The sequence below is a fragment of the Carcharhinus amblyrhynchos genome, chromosome 1 (assembly GCF_965287045.1).
Source record: "Carcharhinus amblyrhynchos chromosome 1, sCarAmb.v2.hapA, whole genome shotgun sequence".
Classification (NCBI taxonomy): Eukaryota; Metazoa; Chordata; class Chondrichthyes; order Carcharhiniformes; family Carcharhinidae; genus Carcharhinus; species Carcharhinus amblyrhynchos.
In genome coordinates this window covers 66,404,887-66,423,167 of record NC_137324.1, presented here as the reverse complement: position 1 = coordinate 66,423,167, position 18,281 = coordinate 66,404,887, and the positions used below count along the sequence as shown (strand labels likewise).

General features: G+C 42.4%; 1 protein-coding gene across 3 annotated transcripts in view; it reads left to right on the top strand.

Annotated features, from left to right (window-relative positions):
* Positions 1–18,281, top strand: part of pde4d (phosphodiesterase 4D, cAMP-specific) — a 1,181,705-nt gene that overhangs the window by 594,432 nt on the left and 568,992 nt on the right. The window lies entirely within an intron of this gene.

Sequence of the window (18,281 nt, the reverse complement as noted above, 5' to 3'; positions counted from 1 at the left end):
TTTGGGTACACTGAGGGAGAATTTAGCATGGCTAATTCATCTAACCTGCACATCTTTGGACTGTGGTAAGAAACTGGAGCACCTGAAGGAAACCCACATAGACATGGGAAGAATGTGCAAACTCCATATAGACAGTGACAAACCGAGAATCAAACCTGGATCTTAAAATGTTATCAATGGTTTCAATGATTTAAAGGCAGTTGTTAGTTTCAAGGTGACAAGTTGAGAAAAAACATACATAGAACATAGAACATAGAACATTACAGCGCAGAACAGGCCCTTCGGCCCACGATGTTGCGCCGACCAGTTACAAAACAATGACCCACTAACCTAAACCAATCCCTTCTCGTCCATAAACCTATCCACGGATCTCTTAAACGCCCCCAAACTAGGCGCATTTACAATTGCAGCAGGCAGGGCATTCCAATCCCTCACCACCCTCTGGGTAAAGAACCTACCCCTGACATCCGTCCTATAACTACCGCCCCTTAATTTAAAGCCATGCCCCCTCGTGCTAGATTTCTCCATCAGAGGAAAAAGGCTATCACTATCCACCCTATCTAAACCTCTAATCATCTTATATGTTTCAATAAGATCCCCTCTTAGCCGCCTTCTTTCCAGCGAAAACAACCCCAAATCCCTCAGCCTCTCCTCATAGGACCTCCCCTCCATACCAGGCAACATCCTGGTAAACCTCCTCTGCACCCTCTCCAAAGCCTCCACATCCTTCTTGTAATGTGGGGACCAGAACTGCACACAGTACTCCAAGTGCGGCCGCACCAGAGTTGTGTACAGTTGCAACATGACGCTGCGACTCCTAAATTCAATCCCCCTACCAATAAACGCCAAGACACTGTATGCCTTCTTAACAACCTTATCTACTTGACTCCCAACTTTCAGGGATCTATGTACACATACACCTAGATCCCTCTGCTCATCCACACTATTCAAAGTCCTCCCGTTAGCCCTATACTCGACACATCTGTTATTCCTACCAAAGTGAATTACCTCACACTTCTCCGCATTAAACTCCATCCGCCACCTCTCGGCCCAGCTCTGCAACCTGTCTAAGTCTTCCTGCAAACTATGACACCCTTCATCACTATCTATCACACCTCCGACTTTGGTGTCATCAGCAAACTTACTAATCCACCCAACTATACCCTCATCCAGATCATTAATAAAAATTACAAACAGCAGTGGCCCCAAAACAGATCCCTGAGGCACACCACTCGAAACCGAACTCCATGATGAATATTTACCATCAACCACCACCCTCTGTCTCCTATCCGCTAGCCAATTCCTGATCCAATTCCCTAGATCACCCCCAATCCCATACATCTGCATTTTCTGCAGAAGCCTACCATGGTGAACCTTATCAAACGCCTTACTAAAATCCATATACACCACGTCCACTGCCTTACCCCCATCCACCTCTTTGGTCACTTTCTCAAAAAACTCAATAAGGTTAGTAAGGCACGACCTACCCGCCACAAAACCATGCTGACTATCTCCAATCAATTCTTTACTCTCCAAATAACTATAAATCCTATCCCGAATAATTTTTTCTAAAACCTTGCCCACAACAGAAGTGAGACTCACTGGTCTATAATTCCCGGGGAAGTCTCTGTTCCCCTTCTTAAACAATGGGACAACATTCGCTAACCTCCAATCTTCCGGTACTATACCAGAGGCCAACGACGACCTGAAGATCAGAGCCAGAGGCTCTGCAATCACTTCTCTTGCCTCCCAGAGAATCCTGGGGTAAATCCCATCCGGACCAGGGGACTTATCTATTTTCAGACCCTCCAGATACCTCTTCTTATAAGCCATGCCCCTTCTTATAAACCCTGAATCAGTTGAATTGAGGGGAGGGGGGGGGAGCTATCAAATTCCACAGTAGAGTAGCAGAAGACCAAAACAGCACTCTCACATTCTAATACATTCCTTTAAAATTTCTGTTCTGTGTTATTTATAGAGTCATAGGCAAGGATTTAATGGATTCGGTCAAACTCGCGACATTGGCAGAAAATGCATGACAGCAACATGTGTACAGGCAGCAGGACATCCTGCTATATTTTCCAAAAAACAGCTATTAATGGGCTGCTGGCAGGGAAACTGTCCAATGAAAAGTGTTGGGTGGGTCCTGGTGCTAGCAGTAGCTGCAATTTACAAGGTGTCCGTGTGGCATTCAGGCAGCTATAACCCAGAAGACAGAAGGAGGAGGATTGTATATTGTTGGCCTCCCTCAGTCAATTGCAGCATTGAAATTGCATCCTCAATAGGCCAATGGTAACCCGTTTATTCATGAGTCTGATTATGTTTTTCTGCTTGTGTGTTAGTGTTGCAGGACTTCAGTGGATACCACTTGTCCCCCAGCACAGGCCACTAAGGTGCCCATGTGGCTTGAAGAGCTAAGGCAATTGAGGGCAGCGTCAGGATTTAGGAGCTATGGCAGTTTTCTGGGAACCTCACATGGACCTGCATGAATCTCTCATTATGGCCCCACACAACCTGAACATTGATCAAGTGCAAGTCCTTTATGTTCATAAAGGCTGTTGCTGTGAGGGAGCCTTGATGGCTATATATATGCAATTGATGATCCCTTGCACCTGGGGAAAGCAGCCATGGCTGTAAAGCCAGCAGCCCTCATGGCCTGACAGACCTGACCTGTTGTAACCTTGATGTATTGACCAGCCTGATGGTACATGGTTTCCTTGAAGTCCCTTATGCAGTAATGGGCTGCTGACAGAGAGGCCATGTAGGTCTCCAGACAATCTATGGAACAAGCCTAGGTGATTGAAATTGAATGCCAATTTCACCTTTAAGGCTGCTACATCTAAGTAGCCTCAGTTTTGTCTCATTATTCCACAGAGCTCCCTACCACATCTCTGGAAATGCACAGTCTGCACAAGCATTGGTTCTCCAATATCTCAATGAAGCGAATGTCGTTGAGCCTTGTGCGACCAGGTTGCTTAAGTTAGTTCTTCTCGTTCAGCTTCAAAGGCCTCCTCTGGCCGCCAGAACTATCAATTTAAGTTGCACTTTTGGCATTGCTTTCATTAGCTTTATATAATTAAATGTTATCACAAGCCTTCAGCTTTTATCAAATGAGAAATGTTTTAGATATAAGAAGATTGATGCCAAGAAAAAATGTTGCAGTTACATTTAATATTTAATTATATATAGAATCAAAGTTGTTGGTAGTAGCATGTAACTAAACTGATAAAAATAACTGAAGTTGTACACTACTAAAGTTATGTTCAGTTACACCATATAGCCCAGTAAATGATTTTCCAAAAACACAAGATTAAATTTTCCTAAAAATATAAATGTGCCAAAAATTATTGAAAAATAATTGTTAGTAACAATCCTTACGTATACAATGTGTACATCATTGTAAGTAAGTTGCTAGGACTTACCATTGATTAGAGTTTGTGGTTAGCATAAAAGGAGAAAGAATATTTCAGAAATAGATAATCTGAGAGATTAGACAATTGGGGAAAATGGGAATGATAGTAATGCAACATGATTTTAGGAATCGGGAGGTAATGCTGCAACTTTATAAGTCCCTTGTCAGGCCCCACTTGGAGTACTGTGCGCAGTTCTGGTCGCCTCACTATGGGAAGGACGTGGAAGCTATTGAAAGGGTGCAGAGGAGATTTACAAGGATGTTGCCTGGATTGGGAGGCATGCCTTATGAAGATAGGTTGAGGGAGCTGGGACTCTTCTCCCTGGAGAGGCGTAGGTTGAGAGGCGACCTGATAGACGTTTATAAAATGTTGAGAGGAATAGATAGGGTGGATTCTCAGAGGCTATTTCCCCGGGTTGAAATGGTCGCTACGAGAGGACACAGATTTAAGGTGCAGGGAAGCAAGTACAGAGGTGATGTTAGGGGTAAGTTTTTCACTCAGAGGGTGGTGAGTGAATGGAATCGGCTGCCGTCAGTGGTGGTGGAGGCGAACTCACTGGGGTCTTTTAAAAGGCTTCTGGATGAGTATATGGGATTTAATGGGATTGGGGGTTATAGATAGGTCTATGGATTGGTAGGTATTGATGTGATCAGCGCAACTTGTGGGCCGAAGGGCCTGTTTGTGCTGTAGGGTTCTATGTTCTATGATAACAGTATCATTGAGATAAAGAATAAGCCTATTTGACAAGCAGAGAGCAGAACACTTTCAGGACAGGAATTCTGAAACTCTTCTATCAACAACCCTCCCCACCCAAAAGAGAACTGCTGAGACTTGGGCAGTTGACAATTTCAAATCTGAGATTGTTATATTTCTAATAGGCTAGGGTTATGAAATTAATATGAGTAGATTGAGTGATGATATTGATTAACCATGACCTGATTGAATGGTGAAATAGATTGCCGGGACTAAATAACCCAATTCTATCACTTGTTCTCCCGGCCACCTGAAAAAACCTTGTGATATGGATTACTCTGCCTTAAAAACAGGAATATTAACTATGGTGAATAGGAATGAAAGGGAGGTATGGGATGGGATCAGGTTGGCTAACTCCCGAAGCAGAGCATAGGTATCTGTGGCACCATGGTGGACTAATTGGAAGAGCTGTCTCAGTTCTCTGGGACTTTGTCCAGTTGTTATAGAAGTTGTTAAATCCTCTAGACTTCCCCCCTCGTGCTTTCTTAATCCGTCAACTCCCATGGCTCCCATCCCCTCTGTGCCAATACAATGCCAATTCATGTTGCTCTCCCAGTCCCATGGCTCATCATACATTCCATGCCATCTCCATAGCCACTCACCAAGCAGTCATTATAGGCAGAGCTCATGAGCCATGTGGAGGTGAGAGGAAAAATCCAATGTAGCTCTCATTTCTATGGACTTGATAGTAAAATAAATCTCCATTCATGAAATCTATTCAAAGCTTTTAACTGTCATCAAGTGGTTAATCACTCATGAAAACAAATTTCTATTTGCCAACCATATTAAAGATAGATAATCCTGCAATGCCCTTTTTATACTATCGATCAAACTGTGAACTCAGAATCCCCGGTGAGATATTTGTAGCTTTTGAAAGTCAGCCAATCATTCATAACAGTATAATAATAACCCTTGGGGGAATGTCCCAAGCTTTATTGAAACTGCCCAACCACATGTTCCTTTTTTGTATCACCAGTCAATCATGAATCCAGCAGAGAATTTTCCTAACTCTCATTGATAGATGCATCCTGTTCTTTTAATGTTTAAAGAGTGTGGTATTTAAAAAATTTTGGATCATGACTGTTATAAAGACTTTACCCACCGTTCAAGAGAGTTTGCATCCACTTCATCAGTTTCTGACTATGTATTAAGGCCCTTGCAACCACCAAAATGAGGTCTCTTTGAACTGAACATTGAGTTCAATTAGCGCAGCTGAGATTGGGCTTCCTTGCTGAGTGACGTCACACTCAGCCTTCACTGCCTATTGGTAAAATCTAGATCTGTTCAAACTAAGGGCAGTACTTCCACATCCCGGTTTCAAACAAAATTTTTAAAGGTCAGTGCAATTTCTGCAAGTTCACAATAATGTGGCCCTTAGTGCCAGGAACCTATGAGAAAGGTAAATACAATGGTGTTGTGGTACAGTAAGAAGTCTCACAACTCCAAGTTAAAGTCCAACAGCGTGGATAGAGGATTGGTTGTCAAATAGGAGGCAGAGAGTGGGGGTTAATGGGTGCTATTCGGATTGGCGGTTGGTGACTAGTGGAGTGCCCCAGGGGTCGGTGCTGGGGCCTCAGCTATTTACCATTTATATAGATGATCTGGAGGAGGGAACCGAGTGCATGGTGTTGAAATTTGCTGATGACACCAAGATTGGTGGAACGGCAAATTGCGCGGAGGGTGTGGAGAGTCTGCAGAAGGATCTAGATAGGCTGGGCGAATGGGCCAGGAACTGGCAAATGGAATTTAATGTTGGCAAGTGCGAGGTGGTCCACTTTGGTAGGAATAATGGTAGGAAGGACTATTACTTACGTGGAGAAAAACTGCAGCAGGCGACGGTGCAGAGGGACCTCGGGGTCCTTGTGCATGAGTCGCAAAAACCCAGCTTGCAGGTGCAGCAGGTGGTCAGGAAGGCGAATGGGATGCTGGCCTTCATAGCGAGGGGGATTGAATATAAAAGTAGGGAGGTCTTGCTGCAGCTGTATAGGGCACTGGTGAGGCCGCAGCTGGAGTACTGTGTGCAGTTTTGGTCGCCGTACTTACGCAAGGATATTTTGGCCTTGGAGGGAGTGCAGAGGAGGTTTACTAGGCTGATACCGGAGTTGAGGGGGTTGAGCTATGAGGAGAGGCTGAATAAACTAGGCTTGTACTCGTTAGAGTTTAGAAGAATGAGGGGAGGTCTCATTGAGACATATAAGATGATGAATGGGATGGATAGGATAGAGGTGGAGAGACTCTTCCCGCTCAGAAAGGATAGTAGGACTAGGGGGCACAGCCTCAAGATAAAGGGGGGGCGGTTTAGAACGGAGTTGAGGAGGAACTTCTTCACTCAAAGGGTGGTGAATCTCTGGAATTCTCTGCCCGTTGAGGTGGTGGAAGCTGCCTCGCTAAATATTTTTAAGGTGCGGGTTGATGGGTTTTTGATAAGCGAGGGGATTAAGGGTTATGGGGAGAGGGCGGGAATGTGGAACTGAGCCACGACAGATCAGCCATGATCTTATTGAATGGCGGGGCAGGCTCGACGGGCTAGATGGCCTACTCCTGCTCCTATTTCTTATGTTCTTATGTTCTTAAGTTAATTTGATAGTAAACCCACAAGCTTTCGGGGTTTGTCCCCTCGTCAGGCGAGTGGAGAGTTCTGGTCTCTAACAGAGCATGTAAAGGCACACATAGTTTACAGAGTACTGATTAGAATGCGAATCTTTACAGCTAATCAATTCTTAAAGGTGCAGACAATGTGAGTGGAGGTAGCATTAAGCATAGGTTAAAGAGATGTGTATTGTTTCCAGACAGGACAATAAGTGAGATGTTGCAAGCCCAGGCAAGTCATGGGGGTTACAGATAGTGCGACATGAACCCAAGATCCCGGTTGAAAGCCAAGTTCCGCACACATGAGGATGGCCTCAAACGGGATCTTGGGTTCATGTCGCACTATCTGTAACCCCCATAACTTGCCTGCAACATCTCACATATTGTCCTATCTGGAGACAATACACATCTCTTTAACCTATGCTTAATGCAATCTCCACTCACATTGTCTGCACCTTTAAGAATTGATTAGCTGTAAAGACTCACATTCTAATCAGTACTCTGTAAACTGGGTGTGCCTTTATATTCTCTGTTTGAGACCAGAACTCTCCACTCTCCTGACGAAGGGACAAACCCCGAAAGCTTGTGGGTTTACTATCAAATTAACTTGTTGGACTTTAGCCTGATGTTGTGAGACGACTTACTGTTTTTACCCCAATCCAACACCGGCATCTCCTTGCTATGGGAAAGGACAGGAGGCCAAAAATGGGGAGGGGTTGGTATGTGACTAGTGAGGAGCGAGGCACCTGCAGGATGGCAGAACTTGGGGAGGGTTCCCGATTGGGAAAGGAGGCTCATGTTGCTCGGCTTTCCTCCTACAGTCTAAAAGATATACTGGTTAGGTGCATTGGCCATGCTAAATTCTCCAAAGCCCAAGCTTAGACTTTTCTGATAATTAGGAAATTTTACACAGTGTAAATCCAAATTATAACTATTGACCAACTTTTAAATTTTAGGTATTTTTTTCCAGAATCCAAATTTTATTTACTTTAATATTATACAAATTCTAAATGTATCATTGAATAGTAAAGAAGCCAATGTCTTCTTTAGAATATCTTCAAGTACCCTTGGAAGACAATAGTGATATTTAAATTGTAATTTTAACTTCATACATTTTTCTTCCCCTAAGATACAGGTAGAAACCTGTCTGAGTCAATGAAAGGGGAACTTAGTTGTTTCTTTAATTACCCTTTGTTTAATTTTACTAGAGAATGCAATTACCATTTTTTAAATATGGGATTATCCCTCAAATCACAAAGCATAATCAACATCCATTTGCATTATAAGTAGATATAGGATAGAACATAGAACATTACAGCGCAGAACAGGCCCTTCGGCCCACGATGTTGCGCCGACCAGTTAAAAAACAATGACCCTCTAACCTAAACCAAACCCTTTCCATCCATAAACCTATCCATGGATCTCTTAAACGCCCCCAAACTAGGCGCATTTACAACTGCAGCAGGCAGGGCATTCCAATCCCTCACCACCCTCTGGGTAAAGAACCTACCCCTGACATCCATCCTATAACTACCACCCCTTAATTTAAAGCTATGCCCCCTCGTGCTAGCTTTCTCCATCCAAGGAAAAAGGCTATCACTGTCCACCCTATCCAAACCTCTAATCATCTTATATGTTTCAATAAGGTCCCCTCGCAGCCGCCTTCTTAATCCAATTGCAGCTCCACCACATCTCTTTTTATACAGAGCAGGTATCCTATGATTTATTGTTATAATTTGGTAAAGCAAATAAATACAAAATGTTATTTTCAACTGAGGAATGTTGGTGTTTAACAACCATTATATTAGTGCAAATTTCAATCACACCAATAATGGCTTTAGCCTGCTTCCAATCAAATGCATTGACTATATATAGTTGCTTTGTATAATGAGCTGCAATAATGCATTGAGTTGCATTATATTGAAGCTATAATTTGTAGAGGCTATATAAAATTATTTGCAGTGTGTGACCATTTCAAAAGCCATCAGAATAATAATGCTTGTTGTAGCTGGTGACATTATGGGTGGTGGTACTTATTTCTCTATACTGAGTGTTCCCTCATGCTTTTGGGGAAAGGTACTTGTGGCCATGCAGAATTCAGCTCTGAGATTTTTGTATTTGTGTCAGCATGCAAATAGGCTGTCTAAGGTTTTCCCGCAATGTTGACCCATACAAATTTTGATAAATGCTGGAGATTGGGGCCAATTCATATTCTCAAAGATACACAATGCTCTTGATGAATAAACCTCATCTTAAATATACAATGATGAAAGAAATATGGAAAGATAATTTTCCTCTCATTTAGCTTTGTGTTCAAAACATTATTTATTTTTGCGACTTGTTTAGAACAAAAATGTACTGGATTGACATAAAACAAGACGAAATAAATAAAACTGCACGTAAATCGTCCAAATCACTAAAGCTGCAAGGATCCTGTGGTATAATTTATTAAATTTGTGCTCTCCTTATAAAATTCCAGTTAAAGTATGTATGATAGACTGCGTTTGTTTAAACTACAGACATCAAGATGTAGAGCAAGCTGAGTTGTTAGTCTGCTTTGTCAGCACTTTGCTTTTGCATGTTTTTGTTAATTGAAGAGTAATAACTTTTCCGATGGCTTTTATACAGTGCTGCAATTGGCTCACTGCAGAGCAATTTGTCTCAGTATTGTTTAGTGAAACTAATTTTATTGGAAAGGACTGAATAATAATTGGCAGGAAAGATCTGAGTCGGCAAATGTTTTTACTGTTGCATATAATGTAAAATGCATATGACCTTTGACATTTTTTAGAGGCCTGATTTAAAAATTAAATAATCATTAGCATTATTCAACTTTGATACATGAACTGACTCCACTTCATAGCATTTATGATGTATTCATACAGGGTCGACGTTATGGTTGAAGCTTTAGTTAGCTTGTATTCGACTATGTGCAGTTCGTATAGCGAATCTGCTGCCAAGATGGCTAGGGTAAGTATCGTTAGTCCTGTGCTTTCTTGCTACTATTTATCTCACATGAGGAAGTTCCTTCTTCAGCCGCCAACTGTTCGAAAATGTATAGAAATGTGCAGCTGCCGTTGGGACGTGCACTGTGAACCACAGGTGTCTGTTTATGACAACGGGCAACTTTACAGCTGATGGTTTTGCGAGAACATACTGTTTCACAAATAGTTCCCACTATTTCTTCTTTTTGAGCAATGCTGACGGATGTAGCGTTTAAGAAATGATAATTATTGTGTAAACCTCAGGATGTGAGTGAATACGTTTATGGAACAGAAGGAGATTTTAGGATACAAAACCTTATGCATGTGCTGCCAGTCAGTTCTCTGCCAACAGGCTATATAAAGAAAGCTTATTTTTGTAATGTATAGCATATAAAGGGCTTGCTTTTGTTTTGAATTATTGTGTGTCTGTTAGCAATGGAACAAACAGGCCTGGATTTTCATTCTGGAGGGGGGTCGTGGGCCTTGGGAGAAAGTGCCCACAAGAATGGGATTTTCATTGCAGGGAACAGGTGCAAGCTGCAGTTGTTAGCTGACCCAGGAAAAAATTCAAAGGGAGCTACAGGGGCTGCTGGATGCCAAGGCAGGTTTTTAAAAGGCCCACCTTGGTTCTGTGGGACTTTGTCTTAGTTAAAATAAAAGCAGCAAGACCTTTTAGCCCTCACACTCCACACTACCTCATCCTGACACAGTGCCCATCTGTGCCACCTCATGTCCCTCATTCACCCACTGTGGGGGCATACCTTTGCATGTGGGGAAATGAGGAAGCATATGCGTTGTTTAAAGGGGCAACATATCTTGACATGGGTGCATGGGGGTTATAGTGGCTGTTAGGAGGGCATCATGATGGATGAGGAGGATCTTTTGAGCTTACCTTTTAAAAAGTTCTTTCTTTGGTTCTTTCGGTGGCACAGTGGTTAGCACTGCTGCCTCACAATGCCAAGAACCTGGGTTTGATTCCCGTCTTGGGTCATTGTCTGTGTGGAGTTTGCACGTTCTCCCATGTCTGCATAGATTTTCTCCAGGTGCTCTGGTTTCCTCCCACAGTCCGAAAGATGTGCTGGTTAGGTGTATTAGCCATGCTAATATTTCCCTCAGGGTACCTGAACAGGCGGCAAGTGTGGCAACTTGGGGATTTTCACAGTAACTTTGTTGCAGTGTTAATGTAAGCCTAATTGTGACACTAATAAATAAATAAACATGCAGATTATGGTTCACAACACCTCTGAGAAGTGTAAACCATGACTCATTGAAAAGCTGGCCTGATTCCATGAAAATTATGGAAGACTCATGCACACCTATACCGCCCATGGAGCTGATCAGGTCAGGAATATAGCGTTCAGGCTCACAACTCGAACAAGCTGGCACCTTTCAAATTGTTGGTGGGGCTTGATTGCTGCTATGCTTTGTGGGCATTTACTGTGGCTTCTCTCAAGGAGATCAAATCCTGAGACAACAACTTGTCCAAAACTCCAGAACCTTCCAGGTGCAGATCAACCTTAGCACGTACATATCCACCAGAATCCTATCAAACACACCAGAAGATAAACATGGTCATCTTAGTTCCAAAGGACGGACAGGCATGTGATTTAATATAAAAGCTGATTTACAATAATTAATGTATTCTTTGATCACATGGAGTTTTTTTAGTGCACATCTTAAAATTGTGGGCGTGTAGCCCACTATTTTTAAACTCTAAAAATTACCCCAATGTCCACATTCTGACCTATCTACAATAATCAGCTACTGCAAACCACAACAACACGTTGCATTAACAAACAGTTCAGTCTGCCTTCAAGTATGATCTTGACTGCCCAATGTCTCACCACTTCAAATCTGATCATGCTCTGATTGGCTTCCTCCCCACTGTTCCAACCATTCAAAGCAAACATCTTTACTTCATCATCTCTCTGGGCTCTTTGCTGTCTCTTCACTGAACATTGATTTTTGTTAGCTTTTGTTAAGATGTTAGTTTTATCCATCACTTCCTGCCAGTTTCCTCCATTCACATTCCATTTGACTTCTATCTATTTTTGAACTGTTCATATACCTTCTGGTTTTTCACAACCCTGACAGCTGTAATTTGTCTAAACACCTTCCAGCATTTTCACTTTTTTGCAACTTTATTAAAACTCATGCCTACAGGCAGTTAACCCCATTATCAACTCTTCTGTCTACTAGGTATTTAGCACTGCTGACCTGTAATTGTTTTTCCTCTCTTTCCACCCTTTGATTCAGTCAGATCTGTGAACAAGTTTGTCTTTCTTTCATCTTTAGATCTCAATAGAGTTATGACCTGAAACACTGGGTCAGACTTTGCAGGCGTAGGGCATCACGCGATGTGCCCCCTGAGTTGCATGTTCTCCTCACCATTGAGCACCAAAATTATAATTTTAAAAATGCCATCAAGGAATAATTTACCACTCGCAGGAGGAAGAATATATTTTCAATTGTTCCCTTTTTGGGTGTCAGAAGTTTAGTGGCAGGAACACATTTAAGGGCCTTTATATTGTTGAATACCAGCCCTACCTTTCTGAGGGGCTGTTGATTTATATTTATGGCGTGAATTCTTTGGCTTCTCATTGCTGCTCCAAGGCTCCAATTGCCTGCTTCTGCAAGAAATCACACAGATGATCCCTAAACCAAAAGAAGATAATAGCTCCCTGTAGCCCATCCCGGTGCAACATGACACCTGGGGTGTCCTAGATGGGTGACAACCCATTTCCTCCTATTTCCAAACCTTCTCTTTGGTCTGGGAAACCATATGAATAAATTAAATTCCTTTTGAAGGCAACTGTAGATGTCTCTACCAAGAATCTCAGAAGGGGGGCACCCATTGTTTAATGTTTTCCCACAACCCAATCTGACCTTATTAAATAAACACAGATTGCTCTTTGAACACAATTACTTTCGGTCTGTTAACCAGTTCTCAACAGCAGTTCTCACTTATCTTGTGTTGAAAAATTTCAACCCCCAAGCTAAAAGTTATACTTCTAAAACTTGAGAGTCATGAAATTAGATGTTTTTGAAACACCATTTTATTTCACATTTCTGGTATTTTCACCTTTTCCACCACTGCTCATGAACATTATCATGCTCACGTGCAGATTGCAATTTTATATTTACATTCAACTGCTCAACTGTTGACCGGGATGAGCCCATTAAATGGGGAGGCAGTGGCAAAATGGTAGCGTCACTGGACCAGTAATCCAGAGACCCAGGACAAGATCTGAGGTTCAAATCCTACCATGGCAGGTTGTGAAATTTAAATTCAATTAAAATAAAAAAGTACTTAAAAGTCTAAAAGTGACCATAAAACTATTCGGCATGGACAAGTTGGGCTGAAGAGCCTGTTTCCATGCTGTAAACCTCTATGACTCTACATCTTGGTTATGGTTGAAAGGAAGTGCCAAATGCCATAAAAGCTGATATTACATTTGCACATAGACTAACTAAAATTATATCCTTACCTTATTTGATAACAGAAGATGGACCTTGATGCATTGCAATGCAGAGAAAATTAATTACGGTGTAAGGTTGGCTATTACTTAACGGATGGGTTCAAATGGCTGAATGAAACTTAAAACTACTTCTGCTTTCCACTCAACCACCAGTGCTAATTAAATTCTTCCAGTCATTAAGGCCTGTACTTTTGTGGCGTCTTTAATGTAATTTCACACATTATCCAAGATGATGCTGGGACCACAAATTCAGAAGTCCCCCCCACCATATGCAGTGCACACAACTTTTGGTGAGTGGTAACAGGGATGGTGGGTGCTGGCATGATGAATTGGTGGAGCAGTTAGAAATGCAGCTGATTGCAGGCAGAATTGATTTTCATCATCGGCATTTCTCGACCCTGAGTGTTCTAACTTATGACTTTATGCGAAAGTCATAGAGTGGGAAGAAGACTCTTGGAAAGATCAGGAATCCTTTCAGACAGCACGGAAATTATTAAGAAGTGTCACAGGTCGGCCATTCCAAACAAAATATGTGGCTGACACTCAGGGGAGTTGAAGGGTGGAGCCTGTGGCCTTCATAAGGCACCAAGTGGGAGGAAGGAGAGTAAACCAGATGAGGGAAAAAGTGTGCAACTTGACAAACAAGCTGCGATATGACAATGGCACTTTCGCATATTTGCACCATCGGTGCACATGAGCATGTGCAGCATGTGGAATACTGGGAATGGACAAGATCAGGAGTTGGAGGCAGCACAGTATGCACCAAGCTGGAGGAGGAAGAAAAGGTTTTACCCTGAAGTAAGAGTATAACTGATTGTGCAAATCATATCAGGATGCGACAGAAAATCAATTCAGAAGAAGGTTCTGATGAACCGGAAATTGGTCATCAAGATACATGTTATGGTGCAACAAGATTGAGCACTGCAGTCCGAGATCCCCATAATCTGCCAGTAGCTCTTAAGGTCACAGTGGCTCTGAATTTTAATGTTGCCACCCCTTTTCAGGGGCAGCTGCATTTCACAATCAGGTGCATCAAGGCAGTTACAGACACCCTCTTTACTCATATGGGGAATCACATCAACCTCCCAATGGATGTGGTATCACAGACATAGAAGGCTAAGAGCTTTGTAGAACTTGCAGGTTTCCGTCAAGTACAGGGAACCATTGGCCGCACCCACATCACCGCAAGGGTACCAAATCATCAACTGGAAACATTCATAACAGGAAATTCTTTGATTCCTGAATGTCCATTGCTCCTACATGAACATGCATAGCTCTTTGATTTGATTTGAACATAGAACACTACAGCATAAACAGGCCCTTCGGCCCACAAGTTGCGCCGATCATATCCCTACCTACCAGGCCTATCTATAACCCTCAATCCCATTGATTGATTCCCATGTAATCATCCAGAAGTCTCTTAAAAGACTGCAACGAGTTTGCCTCCCCCACAACCAACATAAGAACATAAGAACATAAGAACATAAGAAATAGGAGCAGGAGCAGGCCATCTAGCCCTTCGAGCCTGCCCCGCCATTCAATAAGATCATGGCTGATCTGTCGTGGCTCAGTTCCACTTTCCCGCCCTCTCCCCATAACCCTTAATCCCCTCTCTTATCAAAAACCCATCAACCCGCTTCTTAAAAATATTTAGCGAGGCAGCCTCCACCACTTCAACGGGCAGAGAATTCCAGAGATTCACCACCCTTTGAGTGAAGAAGTTCCTCCTCAACTCCGTTCTAAACCGCCTCCCCTTTATCTTGAGGCTGTGCCCCCTAGTCCTACTGTCTTTTTTGAGCGGGAAGAGTCTCTCCACCTCTATCCTATCCATCCCATTCATCATCTTATACGTCTCAATGAGATCTCCCCTCATTCTTCTAAACTCTAACGAGTACAAGCCTAGTTTATTCAGCCTCTCCTCATAGCTCAATCCCCTCAACTCCGGTATCAGCCTAGTAAACCTCCTCTGCACTCCCTCCAGGGCCAAAATATCCTTGCGCAGGTGCGGCGCCCAAAACTGCACACAGTACTCCAGCTGCGGCCTCACCAATGCCCTATACAGCTGCAGCAAGACCTCCCTACTTTTATATTCAATCCCCCTCGCTATGAAGGCCAGCATCCCATTCGCCTTCCTGACCACCTGCTGCACCTGCAAGCTGGGTTTTTGCGATTCATGCACAAGGACCCCGAGGTCCCTCTGCAACGGCAGTTGATTCCACTCAGTCACCACCCTCTGAGTGAAAAACTTACCCCTGAAATCTCCTCTGTACCTACTCCTCTCCTCTGTATCTACTTCATAATAATAATTTGATTTATTATTGTCACCAAAGTATTGTTTCTTATGTGTATACAGACAAAGCATATATAGGGAAGGAAATGAGAGAATACAGAATGTAGTGTTACAGTCATAGCTAGGGTGTAGAGAAAAATCAATTTAATATGGAGTAGGTCCATTCAAAAATCTGATGGCAGCAGGGAAAGAGCTGTTCTTGAGTTGGTTGGGACATGTCCTCAGAATTTTGTATCTTTTTCCCGATGGAAAAATGTGGAAGAGAGTATGTCCAGGGTGCGTGGGGCCCTTGATTATGCTGGTTGCTTTTCTGAGGCAGCGGGAAGTGTATACAGTATCAATGGATGAGAGGCTGGTTTGAGCGATGGACTGGGCTTTGTTCACGACTCTGTGGTTTCTTGTAGTCTCGGACAGAGCAGGAGCCATACCAAGCTTTGATACAACCAGAAATAATGCTTTCTATGATGCATCTGTAGAAGTTGGTGAGAGTTGTAGTGGACATGCAAACTTTCTTAGTCTCCTGGGAAAGTAGAGATGTTAGTGGGCTTTCTTAACTATAGTGTTGGCATGAAGGGACCAGGACAGGTTGCTGGTGATCTAGACATTTAAAAACTTGAAGCTCCCAGCTATTTCTACTTTGTCCCCATTGTTGTAGAGACGGGCATGCTCTCCACTACACTTCCTGAAGTCGATGACTATCTCATTCATAAGGATAAGGGGCAAACCATTTAGGACTGAGGTGAGAAGCAATTTCTTCACCCAGAGAGTGGTGAATTGGTGGAATTCACTACCACAGAAAGGGGTTGAGGCCAAAATTTTGTCTGATATAAAAAGTTAGATATTGTTCTTGGATCAAGAGAAATGGGTAGAAGGGAGGATCAGGATATTGAATTCAATAATCAGCCATGATCATAATGAATGACGGAGCAGGCTCAAAGGACTGAGTGGCCGCCTACTGCTTCTATTTTCTATGTATGAAGCCTGAAAGGCACTACAACAACAGTCATGTGCTGACTCACACTCCAGTAGAGCAAATTATTGACAACTGTAAGTTGCATTTTAGGTGCCTTGACCATCCTGGAGGAGCACTACAGTATTCACTTGAGGATTTCCAAAATAGTTGTGATTTGTTGCATGTTCTACAATTTGGTGCAGCGAAATGGTCTACAACCAAATGGGAAGTTCTTCTACACAATAGCCTGCCATCACAGCTGTGGCCTATTTATTCCTTCACTTCTGAGGGTGGTGCTTCACAAATCCCCTGAGCAGGAACTGAAATGCTGCTTCCAAGGACTAACTAGGCTTTAATCTTAGAGGGGTTCTGGTCCACTGAGAAGATCCTGCTCAGGTTTCTTAATCATGTCAATGACTTCTGGTTTTTCTCAGTCCCGAACTCCATATGGTTCTGATTAATAAAGCATAGTTCTTTTACACCGAACATGCATTATCTGTATGTTCTCCTGTGGTTAGGAATAGTGCCAAAGCTCTCATGCATCTTATAGTGTGTAGTTCTGATCACCATTCTGCTCTCAGGAAGCTCCATAATGTCTGTCTCCAGAGGGGTCAGAACCATTCTTGTCAATAGAGCAAGACACTATGTGCCAGTTGAATTTTAGAATCAAGCCAACCTTCTGTGACAAACATCACATTCCAGTGATTAAGTCAGATAGATCTGCCGCACACAAGCACATTGTTGAACAGCAAATATGAATTCTGAAGAGGTGGACCTATCACTACGTTGGGATTCTTTTTCTCTCTTGACTACTTCATGACAGTATAATCTTTGTTGGACAAATGGCAAGAGGCTTACAGAAACTCTGTCCAGATTGGCTATGTGATTTTTAGCTGAAGTCCTGTACCATTGTGTGTACATAGGAGTACTTGACACTTGCCTGTACCAAAACTCTTTGGACTTCGGTTCACCAGTTGTGTCCCTCCAAGGAGAAAAACTTTTTTGTTAAACAAAATGAGGCAAACTCTACTATTATGATTTTTGTTTCTCAGGTGCAGATGGGGGAAGGGGGAAATCTGCTCTGCTAGATAGTAGCACAGTTGAGAATTATTCCTGTTGGCTTTGTGGCTGACTGGCCTAGTTTGGATAGTTTATACAAAATGGCTATTTAGGTGACACATTGAAGGACTGCAATCACCTGTGAAATTGAAGCCCAGTATGTAGCTATGTCTCCACCAAATTGTACATGAACAGTAAAGCTCAGTTTTAAAAACTGCAGTTTTAGTATAGTTGTAGCATTGGTTATGCTTTAAATGTAAATGTCACATGATAGGTGTGGATTTAGTTTTATTGTGTTACTGCATCGTGGTGTAGAGTACTTTATTTTAATTTTCAGCATGTTAGACACAAGCAGCATTAAAAATTGTTATCTCTCAGTGGATGTTTTGTTTAAAATAAAAGCCCCTTAATGGTTGAGAACAATAATTGCAAAACTGCCACTGTTTCCTGTGGAGTTAAACCAGATTTCCTACAAGGTGCCGGAAATGAATCACATCTGAACGTACAATCACAATATCAGGAAGTTAAAATGATAACGAACCTAAAGATTATATTACCTTTCAAATTTAGTATTTGTGAAAGTGAAAAAAATAAGGAGAACTCAACACCAAACCAAAAGCAAATTTAATGTATTGCTCTTAATCGAGAATGCATGTTACTGAAATAAAAGCCCAGAATTCAGACATCTAGTAATATGTAGGATTTGTGGTTACATTTAGATCATTTCTATGTTATTGATGCTCATGTTGTACTGGATTTTCA